Here is an 18,762-nt window from a genome sequence, read left to right as displayed (position 1 = left end):
CGAATCAGCCTTGCCAGAGGAACCTACTACACCACCAGAAACTACTACACCCCCGAGGCGTTATCCGGACCGAGTCAGGAAGCCTCCTGAGAGACTAACTTATAATTAATTAATACAGCAATGTATATTATTTTTGCATATAACATGTAATTAATAATTACTTAAAATATGATGTACTAGTTAGCTAGAAGGGGAGGAATTGTGGTGTATGTGCCTTTAAGAGCCCCAGGTGTGCGTAATGCCGGTAATTGCCACTTGGGCTATATAAGCCTGTGTATTGTGTATATCCTTTAGAAACCCCCCCCCCCCCCCAGACTTGCTTAGTAAATACCTATGAACCAACTCCTGTCTTCGGTGTCTTTATCTACACACGGACACTACAGTACCGATACAGGCAGGGAGCGCGGTCCCGATACAGGCAAGGTTCCCGCGGTACCTATACAGGCGAGGTTCCCGCGGTACCGATACAGGCGGGGAGCGCGGTTCCGATACAAGCGAGGTTCCTGCGGTACCGATACAGGCGGGGAGCGCGGTACCGATACAGGCGAGGAGCGCGGTACCGATACAGGCGAGGTTCCTGCGGTACCGATACAGGCGGGGAGCGCGGTACCGATACAAGCGAGGTTCCTGCGGCACTGATACAGGAGAGGAGCGCGGTACCGATACAGGCGAGGTTCCTGCGGTACCGATACAGCCGGGGAACGCAGTACCGATACAGGCGAGGTTCCCGCAGTACCGATACAGACGGGGAGCGCGGTACTGATACAGGCGAGGTTCCCGCAGTACTGATACAGGCAAGGTTCCCACAGTACCGGGGCAGCACGGTGGCATAGTGGTTAGCACTGTTGCCTCACAGCGCCAGGGACCCGGGTTCGAATCCGGCCTCGGGTGACTGTCTGTGTGGAGTTTGCACATTCTCCCCGTGTTTGCGTGGGTTTCCTCCGGGTGCTCCGGTTTCCTCCCACAGTCCAAAGATGTGCGGGTTAGGTTGATTGGCTATGATAAATTGACCCTTAGTGTTAGGGGGATTAAATACGTGGGGTTACGGGGATTGGGTGGGATATGTGTCGGTGCAGGCTCGATGGGCCGAAATGGCCTCTATCTGCATTGTGGGGTTTCTGTGATTTCTGTGATTTCTGTGAGTACCGATACAGGTGAGGTTCCTGCGCTACCGATACAGGCCCACGGTACTGTTACAGGCAAGGGCCCACGGTACTGCTACAGGCAGTGCCATTACAGGCACACACCGATGACAGGTCGAACGCATCATCACAATCGCCAGACCTACTTTGTGTACTTGTGAATGGAAATGGTGTACCACAGAATTCTCCAAGCAGACAGTGTCCCTTTAAATGCCAGGCCCGCTCCTCTGTGTCTTTACTGCTGAGCTACAAAGAGCAGTGGCATGGGAAAGAAATCACATTCCAAACATTGTTCCCGTCCATGGGGAAGAGTCAGTGCAGGAGTGGGAGGGAGACAGACTGGAATAATGAGCTGTATCATGGCGGGACAGCGCGGGTGTGCCGCATCAATCTACCCATCTCTCGTAACATTACAAATTTATTACGGAAAGACCATCACTCACAGTGCACCATGGACTGATCTGATATTTAGGCCTCCCGACCCCCCTCAAGTCCCCAGCCTCGGCCGTGCTTCTGTAAAGACGCGATTGTCCACAGGAAGGCTGCGGAACGAGATGGGTGAAACTAGAACTAGGGGGCATAGTCTTAGAATAAGGGGCTGCTCTTTCAAAACTGAGATGAGGAGGAACTACTTCACTCAGAGGGTGGTAGGTCCATGGAATATGCTGCCCCAAAAAGCTGTAGAAGCTACATCATTACATAAATTTAAAACAGAAATAGACAGTTTCCTAGAAGTAAAGGGAATTAAGGGTTACGGGGAGCGGGCAGGAATTTGGACATGAGTCTAGGTTCGGATCGGACATGGCCCTGTGGGTAGCGGAGCGGGCCCAGGGGCCGTGTAGCCTGATCCTGCTCCTATTTCGTGTGTCTAATTCTGTTAGATTCAGGAGATGGTTCTGTGATAGTAGATTGGCGGTTAGGATCAGATCAGCCATGATCTTATTGAATGGCGGAGCAGGCTCGAGGGGCCGATTGGCCTACTCCTGCTCCTATTTCTTATGTTCTTATGTTCTTATGAGTGCCAGTGCAGATTTACAGCACACAGGATTTACAGCACCCGCCCTTGCTCTCGCACGTTTATTTAACAGAGATGGAGACTCAGCAAGACTTGGCTGCAAATCTATAATTTGAACAAGTTCGAGCTGACTCAAACACTTCCTGATTGATTATGTACATCTTCAGTGGCTGGAGTATTCTCGTCTCTTCCCTCCCCATGGCACATGTGATCCCATGTTCAGTGGTTGTATTAGCCTGCTCCAGACACCCTAGGATCTCCTGGTCAGAAAAGACATATACAGGCGATGTCCATGTCTGGTTATCGATCCTCACAGCATCACTGACCTGTGACCTTACCAGACCAGGATGTTGATCCCAGCACAGCAATCTATCTAGATCATGTTTTATTTTAATGTCTATACAATACTATATTGCAGTGTTCCAAACTTCTCTTTGATTGGTCAGTGCTAGCCATGTGGTATTATCAGTCTCACAGTGATCCAGGACAAATCAAATCCAACAACATCATTCCACAACAAACACAGAAAGCAGAAATTGTGGTTCCACACCAAAAACTGAAAATTTAAAAAGTGAAAAATTGAACTTTGACTTGAGTTGAAAGGCCTTTAACGTTTCTTACCCTGGGCCCCTGAATACATTGGCACTTAACTCACAGCAAGGTCCTGATCCACTGAGGGCCACACCACTTTATTAATCATTCTTCATCAGCAACACCAAAGGAGATTAACAAGAATCGTGAGGGCACTAAGGAGGCAGAGTCGAACTCTGAAAAACACGACTTCATATTCAACATATCTTCAATATACAGCAGTTGGTATAACAGGTCAGCTAGCCTGCCTCCTATCATCAATTAACAACCATCTGAGGATGGGCATCCAAATAAACGCAGAGCACAACACAACAACTCAAACCACTCCACCCAGCTACACAACTACATACAGAGTAAAACTCCCTCTACACTGTCCCATCAAACACTCCCAGGACAGGTACAACACGAGTCAGATACAGAGTAAAGCTCCCTCTACACTGTCCCATCAAACACTCCCAGGACAGGTACTGCACGGGTTAGATACAGAGTAAAGCTCCCTCTACACTGTCCCATCAAACACTCCCAGGACAGGTACAACACGAGTCAGATACAGAGTAAAGCTCCCTCTACACTGTCCCATCAAACACTCCCAGGGCAGGTACAGCACGGGTTAGATACAGAGTAAAGCTCCCTCTACACTGTCCCATCAAACACTCCCAGGGCAGGTACAGCATGGGTTAGATACAGAGTAAAGCTCCCTCTACACTGTCCCATCAAACACTCCCAGGGCAGGTACAGCACGAGTCAGATACAGAGTAAAGCTCCCTCTACACTGTCCCATCAAACACTCCCAGGACAGGTACTGCACGGGTTAGGTACAGAGTAAAGCTCCCTCTACACTGTCCCATCAAACACTCCCAGGGCAGGTACAGCACGGGTTAGATACAGAGTAAAGCTCCCTCTACACTGTCCCATCAAACACTCCCAGGGCAGGTACAGCACGGGTTAGATACAGAGTAATGCTCCCTCTACACTGTCCCATCAAACACTCCCAGGGCAGGTACAGCACGGGTTAGACACAGAGTAAAGCTCCCTCTACACTGTCCCATCAAACACTCCCAGGGCAGGTACAGCACGGGTTAGATACAGAGTAAAGCTCCCTCTACACTGTCCCATCAAACACTCCCAGGACAGGTACTGCACGGGTTAGATACAGAGTAAAGCACCCTCTACACTGTCCCATCAAACACTCCCAGGGCAGGTACAGCACGGGTTAGGTACAGAGTAAAGCTCCCTCTACACTGTCCCATCAAATACTCCCAGGGCAGGTACAGCATGGGTTAGATACAGAGTAAAGCTCCCTCTACACTGTCCCATCAAACACTCCCAGGGCAGATACAGCACGGGTTAGATACAGAGTAAAGCTCCCTCTACACTGTCCCATCAAACACTCCCAGGACAGGTACAGCACTGGTTAGATACAGAGTAATGCTCCCTCTACACTGTCCCATCAAACACTCCCAGGGCAGGTACAGCACGGGTTAGATACAGAGTAAAGCTCCCTCTACACTGTCCCATCAAACACTCCCAGGACAGGTACAGCACTGGTTAGATACAGAGTAAAGCTCCCTCTACACTGTCCCATCAAACACTCCCAGGGCAGATACAGCACGGGTTAGATACAGAGTAATGCTCCCTCTACACTGTCCCATCAAACATTCCCAGGGCAGATACAGCACGGGTTAGATACAGAGTAACGCTCCCTCTACACTGTCCCATCAAACACTCCCAGGACAGGTACAGCACTGGTTAGATACAGAGTAACGCTCCCTCTACACTGTCCCATCAAACACTCCCAGGACAGGTACAGCACTGGTTAGATACAGAGTAACGCTCCCTCTACACTGTCCCATCAAACACTCCCAGGACAGCTACAGCATGGGTTAGATACAGAGTAAAGCTCCCTCTACACTGTCCCATCAAACACTCCCAGGGCAGGTACAGCACGGGTTAGATACAGAGTAAACCTCCCTCTACACTGTCCCATCAAACACTCCCAGGGCAGGTACAGCACGGGTTAGATACAGAGTAAAGCTCCCTCTACACTGTCCCATCAAACACTCCCAGGGCAGGTACAGCACGGGTTAGATACAGAGTAAAGCTCACTCTACACTGTCCCATCAAACACTCCCAGGGCAGGTACAGCACACGTTAGATACAGAGTAACGCTCCCTGTACACTGTCCCATCAAACACTCCCAGGGCAGATACAGCACGGGTTAGATACAGAGTAACGCTCCCTCTACACTGTCCCATCAAACACTCCCAGGGCAGATACAGCATGGGTTAGGTACAGAGTAAACCTCCCTCTACACTGTCCCATCAAACACTCCCAGGGCAGGTACAGCACGGGTTAGATACAGAGTAACGCTCCCTCTACACTGTCCCATCAAACACTCCCAGGGCAGATACAGCACGGGTTAGGTACAGAGTAAAGCTCCCTCTACACTGTCCCATCAAACACTCCCAGGACAGGTACAGCACGGTTAGATACAGAGTAAAGCTCGCTCTACACTGTCCCATCAAACACTCCCAGGACAGGTACAGCACTGGTTAGATACAGAGTAAAGCTCCCTCTACACTGTCCCATCAAACACTCCCAGGACAGGTACAGCACTGGTTAGATACAGAGTAACGCTCCCTCTACACTTCAATAATTGGCACGAGCTCCACCCTCAGAAGTGCACCCCTACCCCTATTGTCCGCCTGAATGTGATTGACCATTTACTGCAGTATTATGGGTTGTGTGACACCATGAGCTATACTGGAATTGAGGTGAGATTGCCCCAGTACTGATCTCCCATCGGAGCCTCATAGCTGGGGTGAGAGAGGAGTCTTTGATCCCTTCAGTTTGGGCAGGTTCAAGGCTGGCTATCAGCTGAAAGGGCAGCACACTAACCAGCCAGTCCGCAGTCCTGGTTTCATTCCTCTGCCAAATAGTTTTTCTATTTTAATATAACAGGATGTGAGCAGGCACTTTAATCCTGCTCGAGGAGTAACATCTTCTATTTGCTGCAAAATAGACCCACAGTCTCATTGTTCTCGGGCTTCCCGAGTCTTGAATTACACACCAAACAAACACAGTCAGTGACTGTGGGACACAGGAGTTCAGGGCAAACCACACTTCAAACCCTGCACACAGGCACAAATAGCCTCTTCTGATAAAGTAAAGACACTCTGTCTGTTTACTCACATGCGGCTCTGACTCAAAGACCCAAATTAAAAGCAGGGTGACAGCTGCCAGGAGCAGGTCAGAAATAGTCAATGACAGGGAATGGGCAGGAGAGACAGGCTGTGTTTGCTGGGCAGGATCCCACACCCAGCAACAACTGGATACACGGACTCTCCCTGCCAGTACAGAGCAGGATCCCAGACCCAGCAACAACTGGATACACGGACTCCCCCTGCCAGTATAGAGCAGGATCCCACACCCAGCAACAACTGGATTCACGGACTCTCCCTGCCAGTACAGAGCAGGATCCCACACCCAGCAACAACTGGATACACGGACTCTCCCTGCCAGTACAGAGCAGGATCCCACACCCAGCAACAACTGGATACACGGACTCTCCCTGCCAGTACAGAGCAGGATCCCACACCCAGCAACAACTGGATACATGGACTCTCCCTGCCAGTACAGAGCAGGATCCCACACCCATCAACAACTGGATACACGGACTCTCCCTGCCAGTACAGACCAGGATCCCACACCCAGTTACAACTGGATACATGGACTCTCCCTGCCAGTACAAAGCAGGATCCCACACCCAGTTACAACCGGATACACGGACTCTCCCTGCTAGTACAGAGCAGGATCCCACACCCAGCAACAACTGGATTCACGGACTCTCCCTGCCAGTACAGAGCAGGATCCCACACCCAGCAACAACTGGATACACGGACTCTCCCTGCCAGTACAGAGCAGGATCCCACACCCAGCAACAACTGGATTCACGGACTCTCCCTGCCAGTACAGAGCAGGATCCCACACCCAGTTACAACCGGATACACGGACTCTCCCTGCTAGTACAGAGCAGGATCCCACACCCAGCAACAACTGGACTCACAGACTCTCCCTGCCAGTACAGAGCAGGATCCCACACCCAGCAACAACTGGATTCACGGACTCTCCCTGCCAGTACAGAGCAGGATCCCACACCCAGTTACAACCGGATACACGGACTCTCCCTGCCAGTACAGAGCAGGATCCCACACCCAGCAACAACTGGATACACGGACTCTCCCTGCCAGTACAGAGCAGGATCCTATACCCAGTTACAACTGGATATTGTTTCTCCCAGCTATGGGTCTGACGATTAAAGCTCCGATCTCCGGCTGCCGACCCAGTTAAACTCGCCCTCCCAGTCGCTCCGTCCTGTCCCAGACCGAACACAACTCTCCGGGGTGGAGCCGCGCCGCAGCCCCTCGATCCGCGCTCCTGCCCGCTTGCAGTAGCGCCTCTTACCCGTGCTACAGATGCTGCTGGCCGGTCACACGCTGCGCTTCTGTCCGGGGCCGCTGCGAAACTGACTCTCAAAGAGCGAGTGAAGTGACAAAGAAGCAGGGAGCCCGCCCTCAGGGAGCCAAACCCCTCCTCACTGTGAGCAACAGGGCAGTCCCAGCACGGCCCGGCCCCGGAGACACCTAGCGGACAGACACAGAGACAGACTATCAGATTTAAAAATAAGAGAGTGAAACAGAGAGAAAAGGGGAAAAAAGGAGAGACAGAAAACTGAGGTGGAGAAAAAAAAGAGACAGAGTGAGAGAGAGAGAAAGTAAGAGTGGCAATGAGAGAGCGAAAGGGTCAAAGGAAAAGAGAGAGATGGAGAGAAAAGGAGAGGCAGCGAAACAAAGCGAGGGAATGAAGAGAGACTAAGAGAGGCAGAGAGAGAGAGAGCGATGTCAGTCCGGACCCTGGGGGTGAGTCAGTCTCGGGGTAGAAATCGGCCTCTTTGCCAAATCCCTGGCATGAGCCCTGGGATAAATCAGTGGGTGAGGTGGAAGCCTTGGGGCTGGGTGTCTCCAGTGTGGTGTGTTGCCAGGGGTGCCGCTTGACTTGCGAGATCCCAATGCGAAGGTTCGTTCTTGGGCCCCTACATCTTTACATTGGATTACAGAGGATATACGGCCCAGAAACAGGCCATTCGGCCCAACCAGTCCATGCCGGCGTTTATGCTCCACCCGAGCCTCCTCCCATCTAACTCTGTCAGCATTACCCTCTATTCCCTTCTCCCTCATGTGCTTATCTAACTGCCCCTTAAATACATCTATACTATTCCCCTCAACCACTCCCTGTGGTAGCGAGTTCCACATTCTCACCACTCTCTGGGTAAAGAAGTTTCTTCTGAATTCCCTATTGGATTTCTTGGTGACTAGCTTATATTGATGTCCTCTAGTTTTGCTCTTCCCCACAAGTGGAAACACTCTGAATTTACTCTATCAAAATCTGACTAGACAATGACACTAAAGACAACAACAAATTATATTTATATAGCAATTTTAACATAATAAAATGTCCCAAGGTGCTCCACAGAAGTGTTATCAAAAAAACCTAAAAATTTGACACTGAGTCATATAAGGAGATGTTTGGGCAGATGACCAAAAGCTTGGTTAAAGAAGTAGGTTTTAAGGAGAGTCTTAAAGGAGGAAAGAGACGTAGAGAGGCGGAGAGATTTAGGGAGGGAATTCCAGAGCTTAGGACCGAGGCAGCTGAAGGCACGACCACCAATGGTGGAGCAATTAAAATCGGGGATGTACAAAAGGCCAGAATAGGTGGAGTGCAGAGATCTAGGGGGATTGTAGGGCTGGAGGAGATTATAGAGATAAGGAGGGGTGAGGTGATGGAGGGATTTGAAAACAAGGATGAGAATTTTAAAATTGAGGCGTTGCTTAACTGGGAGCACAGGGGAGATGGGTGAGCGGGACGTGGTGCGAGTTACCACACCTACTTAATGTGGTGTCCAGTCCCTTGTCCGAGCTTTCTCACCTGTTTATTTGCCAACTTGCTTTCAATAAAAAATAAAGACAATGGGATGAGCTAAAAGAAAAGAATAAATGGAGGTAAAGTGGAAAGGAATGACAGCTCGTTCTGGGTCTGTCTGTGACGCATTCGATTTCATTCATAGTGCCATGTGTTACACACGCTGTTATCCACAGGATTTATATTCTACTGTTAAACATAGAAACATAGAAGATAGGAGCAGGAGTTGGCCATTCGGCCCCTCAAGCCTGCTCCGCCATTCAGTGAGATCATGGCTGATCGTCCAAATTCAGTACCCTGTCCCTGCCTTCTCCCATATCCCTTGATCCCTTTAGCCTTAAGAAATATATCCAACTCCTTCTTGAATATATTTAATGAATTGGCCTCCACTGCCTTCTGTGGTAGAGAATTCCACAGGTTCACCACTCTCTGGGTGAAGAAATTCCTCCTCATTTGTGTCCTAAATGGCTTACCCCTTATCCTTAGACTGTGACCCCTGGTTCTGGACTCCCCGCCATCGGGAACATCCTTCCTGCATCTAGTCTGTCCAGTCCTGTTAGAATTTTATAAGTTTCAATGAGATCCCCTCTCATTCTTCTAAACTCCAGCGAGCATAAGCACAATCGACCCAATCTCTCCTCATACGTCATTCCTGCCATCCCAGGTATCAGTCTGGTGAATCTTCGCTGAACTCCTTCCATGGCAAGAACGCCCTTCCTCAGGTAAGGCGACGAAAACTGCACACAATACTCAAGGTGCGGTCTCACCAAGGCCCTGTACAACTGCAGCAAGACATCCTTGTTCCTGTACTCGAACCCTCTTGCTACGAAGGCCAACATACCATTTGCCTTCTTAACTGGCTGCTGCACCTGCATGCTTACCTTCAGCGACTGGTGCACAAGGACACCCAGGTCTCGTTGCACTTCCCCTTCTCCCAATCTATTGCCGTTCAGATAATAATCTGCCTTCCTGTTTTTGCCACCAAAGTGGATAACCTTTAAGGACCTATTCCGTGCTCTTATTCATCACCTGGGAATCTCGACTGTCATTTCCCAGTGTGTAGAATCACTTGAAGATGTTATGTGGAAGTATTAGTTAACAGATTGGAGGAGATGATAAGTACATCAGCGAGACCCATCACACTACGGCAAGAAACAAGAACTGTTGTTTTAAATAATAAGATGTAACTGGGAGAGGTATTTGCTCTCGAGAGTTGCCTTTGGGCAAGGAGTGGCACCAGAGAAAGGCCCTTCTCTGTCCAAAGGGTGAGGTGGACAACAGGATTACTTAGAAGAATATTTAGATGAGAAATGTGTGGTCAGAGAATGCATGATCTCTGATAGAGTCAAGCTGGAATGTAGAGGGTGTGGGAGGGAGAGTGACACAGAATTGTTGAAACCTCAGCAGAAATTTAGACACAATTAATGAGAAGACAGTTATTGTCATGAACAGTCAGTGATTCCTTCATTCTGACATACTTTAAAGGGCATCGGTTCACTCAGAGAAATTTACTGAGTATGGGGAAATAATTTGGCATAAACCTACTTTATTATCAAATGCAAAGAGGAGGGGAGGGAGGGAGGGAGAGACGGAGGAAGGGAAAGAGGGAATGAGGGAGGGAGGAAGAGGGATGGAGGGGAGGGAGGGAGGGGAAGAGAAAGAGGGGAAAGAGAGAGGAAAAGGGACAGAGGGGAAGGGAGGGAGGGGGAAGGGAAAGGGGAAGGAGGAAGGGAGGAAGAGGGATGGAGGGGAAGGGAGGGAGGGTGGGGAAGGGAAAGAGGAGAAGGAGGGAGAGACGGAGGAAGGGAAAGAGGGAATGAGGGAGGGAGGAAGAGGGATGGAGGGGAGGGAGGGAGGGAAAGACGGAGGAAGGGAAAGAGGGAATGAGGGAGGGAGGAAGAGGGATGGAGGGGAGGGAGGGAGGGGGAAGAGAAAGGGGAAAGAGGGAGGGAGGAAGAGGGATGGAGGGGAAGGGAGGGAGGGTGGGGAAGGGAAAGAGGAGAAGGAGGGAGGGAGGAAGGGAGGGGGAAGGGAAAGAGGGGAAGGAGGGAGGGAGGAAGAGGGGAAGAGAGGGAGGGAGGGGGAAGGGAAAGAGGGGAAGGAGGGAGGAAGGGAGGAAGAGTGGTGGGAGGGGAAGAGAGGGAGGGAAGGGAAAGAGGGGAGGGAGGGAGGAAGAGGGACGGGAGGGTGAGGGGAGGGGAAAGGAGGGAAGAAGGGGAAGGGAATGGAGGAACGGTAGGGAGGGAGAGAGAGAATGGGGAAGGGAGGAGGTGAAAGGGAAGGAGAAGTCGGGAAGGGAGGGAGGTGAGAATGAGAGAAAAGAGGAGGAAAAGAATGAGAGGGGAGGAGGAAAAGAGTTGGAGGGAGAGAAGAAGGGGTGGGAGGAAAGAAGAGGTGAGGGAGGAGGAGAGGGTGGAGGGAGTGAGGGGAGAAGAGGAGGAAGGGAAGAAGAGGAGAGGGTGGAGGAGGAGAGGGTGGAGGGAGATGGGGAGGGAGGGAGCGAGGGGAGAAAGGGAAGAAGAGGACCGAGGGAGGAGGAGGAGGAGAGGATGGAGGGAGGAGAGAAGGGAGGGAGGAGGAGAGGTAGAAGGAGGAGAGGGAGGAGGAGGAGAGGATGGAGGGAGGAGAGGAGAGAGGGAGGAGAGAAGGGAGGGAGGAGGAGAGGGAGGAGGAGGAGAGGATGGAGGGAGGAGAGGAGGGAGGGAGGAGAGAAGGGAGGGAGGAGGAGAGGGAGGAGGAGGAGAGGATGGAGGGAGGAGAGGAGGGAGGGAGGAGAGAAGGGAGGGAGGGGGAGAGGGAGAAGGAGGAGAGGGAGGAGGAGGAGAGGATGGAGGGAGAGGAGGGAGGGAGGAGAGAAGGGAGGGAGGAGGAGAGGGAGGAGGAGGAGAGGATGGAGGGAGGAGAGGAGGGAGGGAGGAGAGAAGGGAGGGAGGAGGAGAGGGAGAAGGAGGAGAGGGAGGAGGAGGAGAGGATGGAGGGAGAGGAGGGAGGGAGGAGAGAAGGGAGGGAGGAGGAGAGGGAGGAGGAGGAGAGGATGGAGGGAGGAGAGGAGGGAGGGAGGAGAGAAGGGAGGGAGGAGGAGAGGGAGAAGGAGGAGAGGGAGGAGGAGGAGAGGATGGAGGGAGAGGAGGGAGGGAGGAGAGAAGGGAGGGAGGAGGAGAGGGAGAAGGAGGAGAGGGAGGAGGAGGAGAGGATGGAGGGAGGAGAGGAGGGAGGGAGGAGGAGAGGGAGAAGGAGGAGAGGGAGGAGGAGGAGAGGATGGAGGGAGAGGAGGGAGGGAGGAGGAGGAGGAGAGGGAGGAGAAGGAGAGGATGGAGGGAGAGAGAAGAGGGAGGGAGGAGGAGGAGAGGGAGAAGGAGGAGAGGATGGAGAAGGAGAGGATGGAGGGAGGAGAGGAGGGAGGGAAGAAGCAGACCGAGGGATGCCCAGGAAGCCAGGGTCAGAGAACTAAAGGAGGAGGTTGCAGAGTTGGAGTGAGGGAAAGGCTGTGGAGGGATTCGTAAGTAAGGACTGGGATTTTGTGTTGCATGCAATGTGACAGGGAGCAGTGGGCAGAGTGCTGGGTGAGTGGGACTTAATGTAGGACTGGATATGAGTCTGGTGCGTAATGGATGGTTCGAACATGTCCAATCTCAGTCGCAGCAATTCATTGCTTCCAGGTGTGTGAAGCAGCAGAGTATCACCCAACGTGTGTCTGTCCCAGGTAATGCGAGCCATGTGGGACTTGGCAGGGCTTCAGCAGCCAGCCACACACAAGGAGGCTGAAGGAGAACACTGACCTCACAGTACAATCATAGCTTACATGTTACCCCACCAACATACCCTCAGCTCCTGGGTATGCTCTCTGTGTACAGAAATTCCTCCTAAATTCTTTATTTGATTTGCTAGTGACTATCTTCAATTTATTTAGTGACTATCATATTTATTCCCTTTTGTTCTGGACTCACCCACAACTGGAAACAATTTCTCCACACCCACCCTATTGAAGCTCTTCATAGTTTTGAAGCCCCCTATCAGGTCTCCTCTTAGTCTTCTCTTTTCCAGAGCAAAGAACCCCAGCCTGCTCAAATTCTCTCGATGGGACAATAGAACCTCATTTTGATTGACAGCTTTGCTGATTTTGAAACTATCCCTTTTGATCTTTTTTTGTCCGAGATTTCCCTTCGGAGCCATGAGAGAGGGGATCTGGGATCCCGTATCCAGGTTTCATTGAAGAATATCTGCTTGAGGTCATCCAAAACTCGGCTGCCCGTGTCCTAACTCACACCAAGTCCCGTTCGCCCATCTCCCCTGTGCTCGCTGACCTACATTGGCTCCTGGTTAAGCAGCGTCTCGATTTCAAAATTCTCATCCTTGTTTTCAAATCCCTCCATGGCCTCGCCCCTCCCTTTCTCAGCAATCTCCTTCAGCCCCACAACCCTCCGAGATATCTGCGCTCCTCTAAACCTGTCCTCTAATTCTGCCCTCTTGAGCATCCCAGATTAGAATCGCTCAACCTTTGGTGGCCGTGCCTTCTGTTGCCTAGGCCCTAAGCTCTGGAATTCCCTGCGTAAACCTCTCCGCCTCGTTACCCCTCTTTCCTCCTTTAAGACGCTCCTTAAAACCTACCTCTTTGACCAAGCTTTTGGTCACCTGCCTTAATTTATCCGTTTGTGGCTTGGTGTCAAATTCTTTTGTCTTAAAATACTCGTGTGCAGTGCCTTGGGACGTTTTACTACGTTAAAGGGGCTATATAAATACAAGTTGTTGCTGTTGTTGTTTGATGAGCTGGGACAACTGGAAATACACTGAAGATCTCATTTCACGTATAAGATTTTCCTCAAAATCCAGAGATGCTTCATTATTCTGACACAGATTTTGTAAAAGATGTAAACTGCTGTGATTGATCTTTCTGCTGTTTGTTGACTTCGCTTCTGCTAATTTTATCTTTTTAATAAACCTGGTTAATAGCCTGAGACACTCGCTGGGAATGCTTGGATCTCCTCCCAATCGGCGGCCGTAACTTCGGCAAAACCCCGGCTAGATGTGTAAACAGGCTTTCACATCTTCGCGCAAATCACTAAAAACAGGTACAAAATGTAATCAAAAAGGCTAATGGAGTGTTGGCCTTTATCTTCAGAAGACTGGATTACAAAGTGGAGGAAGTGATGCTTCATTGTACAGAGTCTTGTTCAGACCCCATCCCGTATCCAGGTTTCATTGAAGAATATCTGCTTGAGGTCATCCAAAACTCGGCTGCCCGTGTCCTAACTCACACCAAGTCCCGTTCGCCCATCTCCCCTGTGCTTGCTGACCTACATTGGCTCCCGGTTAAGCAACACCTCGATTTCAAAATTCTCATCCTTGTTTTCAAATTCCTCCATGGCCTTGCCCCATCTTAGCTCTGTAATCTCCTCCAGCCTCACAGCCCTCCGAGATATCTGTGCTCCTCTAATTCTGGCTTCTTGAGCATCCCTGATTATAATCGCCCCACCATTGGTGGCTGTGCCTTCTATTACCTGGGCCCTAAGCTCTGGAATTCCCTGCCTAAACCTCTCCGCCTCGCTACCTCTCTTTCCTCCTTTAAACCTACCTCTTTGACCAAGCTTTTGGTCATCCACCCTAATATCTCCTTACGTGGCTCGGTGTCAAATTTTGTTTTATAACGCTCCTGTGAAAGTCTTGGGACGTTTTATTATGTTAAAGGTGCTATATAAATACAAGTTGTTGTTGTACTGCATTCAGTTCTGGTACCGCATCTCAGGAAGGGTATGCTGGCCTTGAAGGGGGTGCAGCGCGAACTCACCAGAATCACCGGGGCTAAAAGGGTTATGAGGACAGGTTGCAGAAACTTGACTTATATTCTCTTGAGTATAGGAGATTGAGGGGTGATCTGATCGAGGTGTTTAAAATGATAAATGGATTCAATGGAATAGCTACAGAGAAACGATTCTATGGTAGGGAAATTAAGAATAAGGGAGCACAATCTTAAAATTAGAGTTCGGCCATTCAGGAGTGAAATCAGGAAGCCTTTTACACACATGGGATCGTGGAAATGTGGAACTCTGTCCCCAAAAGGTCAATTGAAGCTTCCAAGACTGAAATCTAGATTTTTGTTAGGTAAGGGTATCAGGGGAAATGGAGCAAAGGAGAGTAAATGGAGTTGAGATGCAGATTAGCCATGAATGGTGGAACAGGCTCGAGGGCTGAATGGCCTACTCCTGTTCCTGTGTTCTGCAGCTCTTGCGACAAAGCCACGACAGCCGATCAGGAGACCCCCCCCCCCCCCACCCCACCCCCGTGGAAATTCATGGCGATACAGTCTGTCTGAGTATTATTTCTTCACCAATCGGACTGACCCAGAAGCTGGGACTGACTCAGAATGAAAGTCAAGGGCGAACCTTGTGAAGAAATAGTTGTTTGTTGGTTACTAAACCAGCTGATGAGGAGGTCTCCTCCCCAACCCGCCAGCACCTCCTTGCTCTGCTCTTGCTCTTGCTCTGTAGCCCTCAAGTTTCAGTGACTAAAACAAAAACTCTCCTTACACGAGACATCCCTGCTACTCACCACCACAGCGAAACAATGAGTGTGTGTCAGCATGTGGAATACAAGGTTGCTTCTTCAGAAAATCACAATGATGGGTTTTATTGATATTTTAGTCGTCCCACTTTTGTAGAAGCTGCATTGTAAACAAACAGAGATAGCGACAGAGAGATAGACAGAAGGAGATAGAGAGACACACAGAGAGATAGAGACAGATAGACAGAGCGAGATAGAGAGACACACAGAGAGATAGAGACAGATAGACAGAGCGAGATAGAGAGACAAACAGAGAGATAGAGACAGAGAGATAGACAGAGTGAAATAGAGAGACAAACAGCGAGATAGAGACAGAGAGATAGGCAGAGCGAGATAGAGAAACAAACAGAGAGATAGAGACAGAGAGATAGACAGAGCGATAGAGAGAGACAAACAGAGAGATAGAGACAGAGAGATAGACAGAGTGAGTTAGAGAGACAAATAGAGAGATAGAGACAGACATAGACAGAGCGAGATAGTGACAAACAGAGAGATAGAGACAGAGATAGACAGAGCGAGATAGAGAGACAAACAGAGAGATAGAGACAGAGAGATAGACAGAGCGAGTTAGAGAGACAAATAGAGAGATAGAGACAGACATAGACAGAGCGAGATAGTGACAAACAGAGAGATAGAGACAGAGATAGACAGAGCGAGATAGAGAGACAAACAGAGAGATAGAGACAGAGATAGACAGAGCGAGATAGAGAGACAAACAGAGAGATAGAGACAGAGATAGACAGAGCGAGATAGAGACAGAGAGATAGAGACAGAGATAGACAGAGCAAGATAGAGAGATAAACAGAGAGATAGAGACAGAGATAGACAGAGTGAGATAGAGAGACAAACAGAGAGATAGAGACAGAGATAGACAGAGCGAGATAGAGAGACAAACAGCGAGATAGAGACAGATAGACAGAGCGAGATAGAGAGACAAATAGCAAGATAGAGACAGAGATAGACAGAGCGCGATAGAGAGATAAACAGAGAAATAGAGACAGAGAGATAGACAGAGCAAGATAGAGAGACAAACAGCGAGATGGAGACAGAGAGATAGACTGAGCTAGATAGAGACATAGAAACATAAAAACATAGAAGATAGGAGCAGGAGTAGGCCATTCGGCCCCTCGAGCGTGCTCTGCCATTCAATGAGATCATGGCTGATCATCCAAATTCAGTACCCTGTCCCTGCCTTCTCCCCATATCCCTTGATCCCTTTAGCCTTAAGAAATATATCCAACTCCTTCTTGAATATATTTAATGAATTGGCCTCAACTGCCCTCTGTGGCAGAGAATTCCACAGGTTCACCACTCTCTGGGTGAAGAACTTCCTCCTCATCTCTGTCCTAAATGGCTTACCCCTTATCCTTAGACTATGGCCCCTGGTTCTGGACTCCCCGGCCATCGGGAACATCCTTCCTGCATCTAGTCTGTCCAGGCCTGACAGAATTTTATAGGTTTTGATGAGATCCCCTCTCAATCTTCTAAACTCCAGTGAGTATAAGCCCAATCGACACAATCTCTCCTCATATGTCATTCCTGCCATCCCAGGTATCAGCCTGGTGAATCTTCGCTGCACTCCTTCCATGGCAAGAACATCCTTCCTCAGATAAGGCGACCAAAACTGCACACAATACTCAAGGTGCGGTCTCACCAAGGCCCTGTACAACTGTAGCAAGACATCCTTGTTCCTGTACTCGAACCTTCTTGCTACGAAGGCCAACATACCATTTGCCTTCTTAACCGCCTGCTGCACCTGCATGCTTACCTTCAGCGACCCAGGTCTCTTTGCACGTCCCCTTCTCCCAATCTATTGCCATTCAAATAATAATCTGCCTTCCTGTTTTTGCCACCAAAGTGGATAACCTCACATTTATCAGCATTTGCCATGTTTCTGCCCAATCACCCAACCTGTCCAAATCGTACTGGAGTTTCACAACATCCTCCTCACAGCATACCCTCCCACCCAACTTTGTGTCGTCTGCAAATTTGGAGATACTACATCCAATTCCCTCGTCCAGATCATCATTAATATATATTGTGAACAGCTGGGGTCCTAGGACCGATCCTTGCGGTACCCCACTAGTCACTGCCTGCCACTCGGAAAACGACCCGTTTATTCCAACTCTTTGCTTTCTATCTACCAACCAGTTCTCTATCCAAGTCAATACCTTGCCCCCAATCCCATGTGCCTTAATTTTGCACACTAATCTCTTATGCGGGACCTTATCAAAAGCCTTCTGAAAGTCCAAATACACCACATCCACTGGTTCTCCCTTATCTATTTTACCAGTTACATCCTCAAAAAATTCCAGTAGATTAGTCAAGCATGATTTACCTTTTGTAAATCCATGTTGGCTTTGTCCAATCCTGTCACTGCTTTCCAAGTGCTCTGCTATTACATCTTTTATAATGGACTCTAGCATTTTCCCCACTACCGATGTCAGGCTTACCGGTCTATAATTCCCTGCTTTTTCTCTACCACCTTTTTTGAATAGTGGGGTAACATTAGCTACCCTCCAATCCATGGGTACTGTTCCAGTGTCTATCGAGTTCTGGAAGATGACCAGCAATGCATCTACTATCTCCAGGGCCACTTCCTTAAGCACCCTAGGATGTAGATTATCAGGCCCTGGGGATTTATCGGCTTTCAATCCCGTCAACTTCCCCAACACCATTTCCCTACAAATACTGATTTCTTTCAGTTCCTCCCTCTCATTAGTCCTTATGTTCCCCGACATCTTTGGGAGGTTATTTGTGTCCTCCTTTGTGAAGACAGAACCAAAATATGTATTTAATTGGTCTGCCATTTCTTTGTTCCCCATTATAAATTCCCCTGATTCTGACTGTAAGGGACCTACACTTGACTTCACCAATCTTTTTCTCTTCACATATCTATAAAAGCTTTTACAGTTAGTTTTTATGTTCCCTGCAAGCTTACTTTCATAATCTATTTTCCCCCTCTTAATTAATCCCTTTGTCCTCCTTTGCTGAATCCTAAACTGTCCTCCTTTGCTGAATCCTAAACTGCTCCCAATCCTCAGGTTTGCTGCTTTTTTTAGCCAATTTATATGTCCTCTCTTTGAATCTTATGTTATCCCTAATTTCCCTTGTTAGCCACGGTTGAGTCAACTTTTTTGATTTATTTTTATGCCAAACTGGGATAAACAAATTCTGTAGTTCATCCATGCGATCTTTGAATGTTTGCCATTGCCTATCCACCGTCAACCCTTTGAGTGACATTACCCAATCAATCCGACCCAACTCGCGTCTCATACCATCATAGTTCCCTTTATTTAAATTCAGGACCTTAGTCACTGAGTCAACTACTTCACTCTCCATCTTAATGAAGAATTCTAACATATTATGATCACTCCGACAAACAGCGAGATAGAGACAGAAATAGACAGAGCGAGATAGAGAGACAAACAGAGAAAGACAGAGTGAGATAGAGAGACAAACGAGAGATAGAGACAG

General features: G+C 49.2%; 1 protein-coding gene across 1 annotated transcript in view; it reads right to left on the bottom strand.

The window, feature by feature from the left end:
* LOC147106561 (CD82 antigen-like) overlaps positions 1–7,588 on the bottom strand; it is a 115,301-nt gene extending 107,713 nt beyond the window's left edge. The window contains exon 1 of the mRNA XM_086008479.1: positions 7,213–7,588. The gene's annotated coding sequence lies outside the window, so the exon portion shown is untranslated. The remainder of the gene's footprint in view (positions 1–7,212) is intronic.
* Between the last annotated feature and the right edge of the window lie 11,174 nt (positions 7,589–18,762).

This window comes from Somniosus microcephalus, chromosome 15 (assembly GCF_052327205.1).
Source record: "Somniosus microcephalus isolate GS21.2 chromosome 15, FLI_Smic_1.0, whole genome shotgun sequence".
Taxonomy (NCBI): domain Eukaryota; kingdom Metazoa; phylum Chordata; class Chondrichthyes; order Squaliformes; family Somniosidae; genus Somniosus; species Somniosus microcephalus.
The sequence above is the reverse complement of the archived record's forward strand: the minus strand, read 5'-3'. Positions and strand labels throughout refer to the sequence as shown.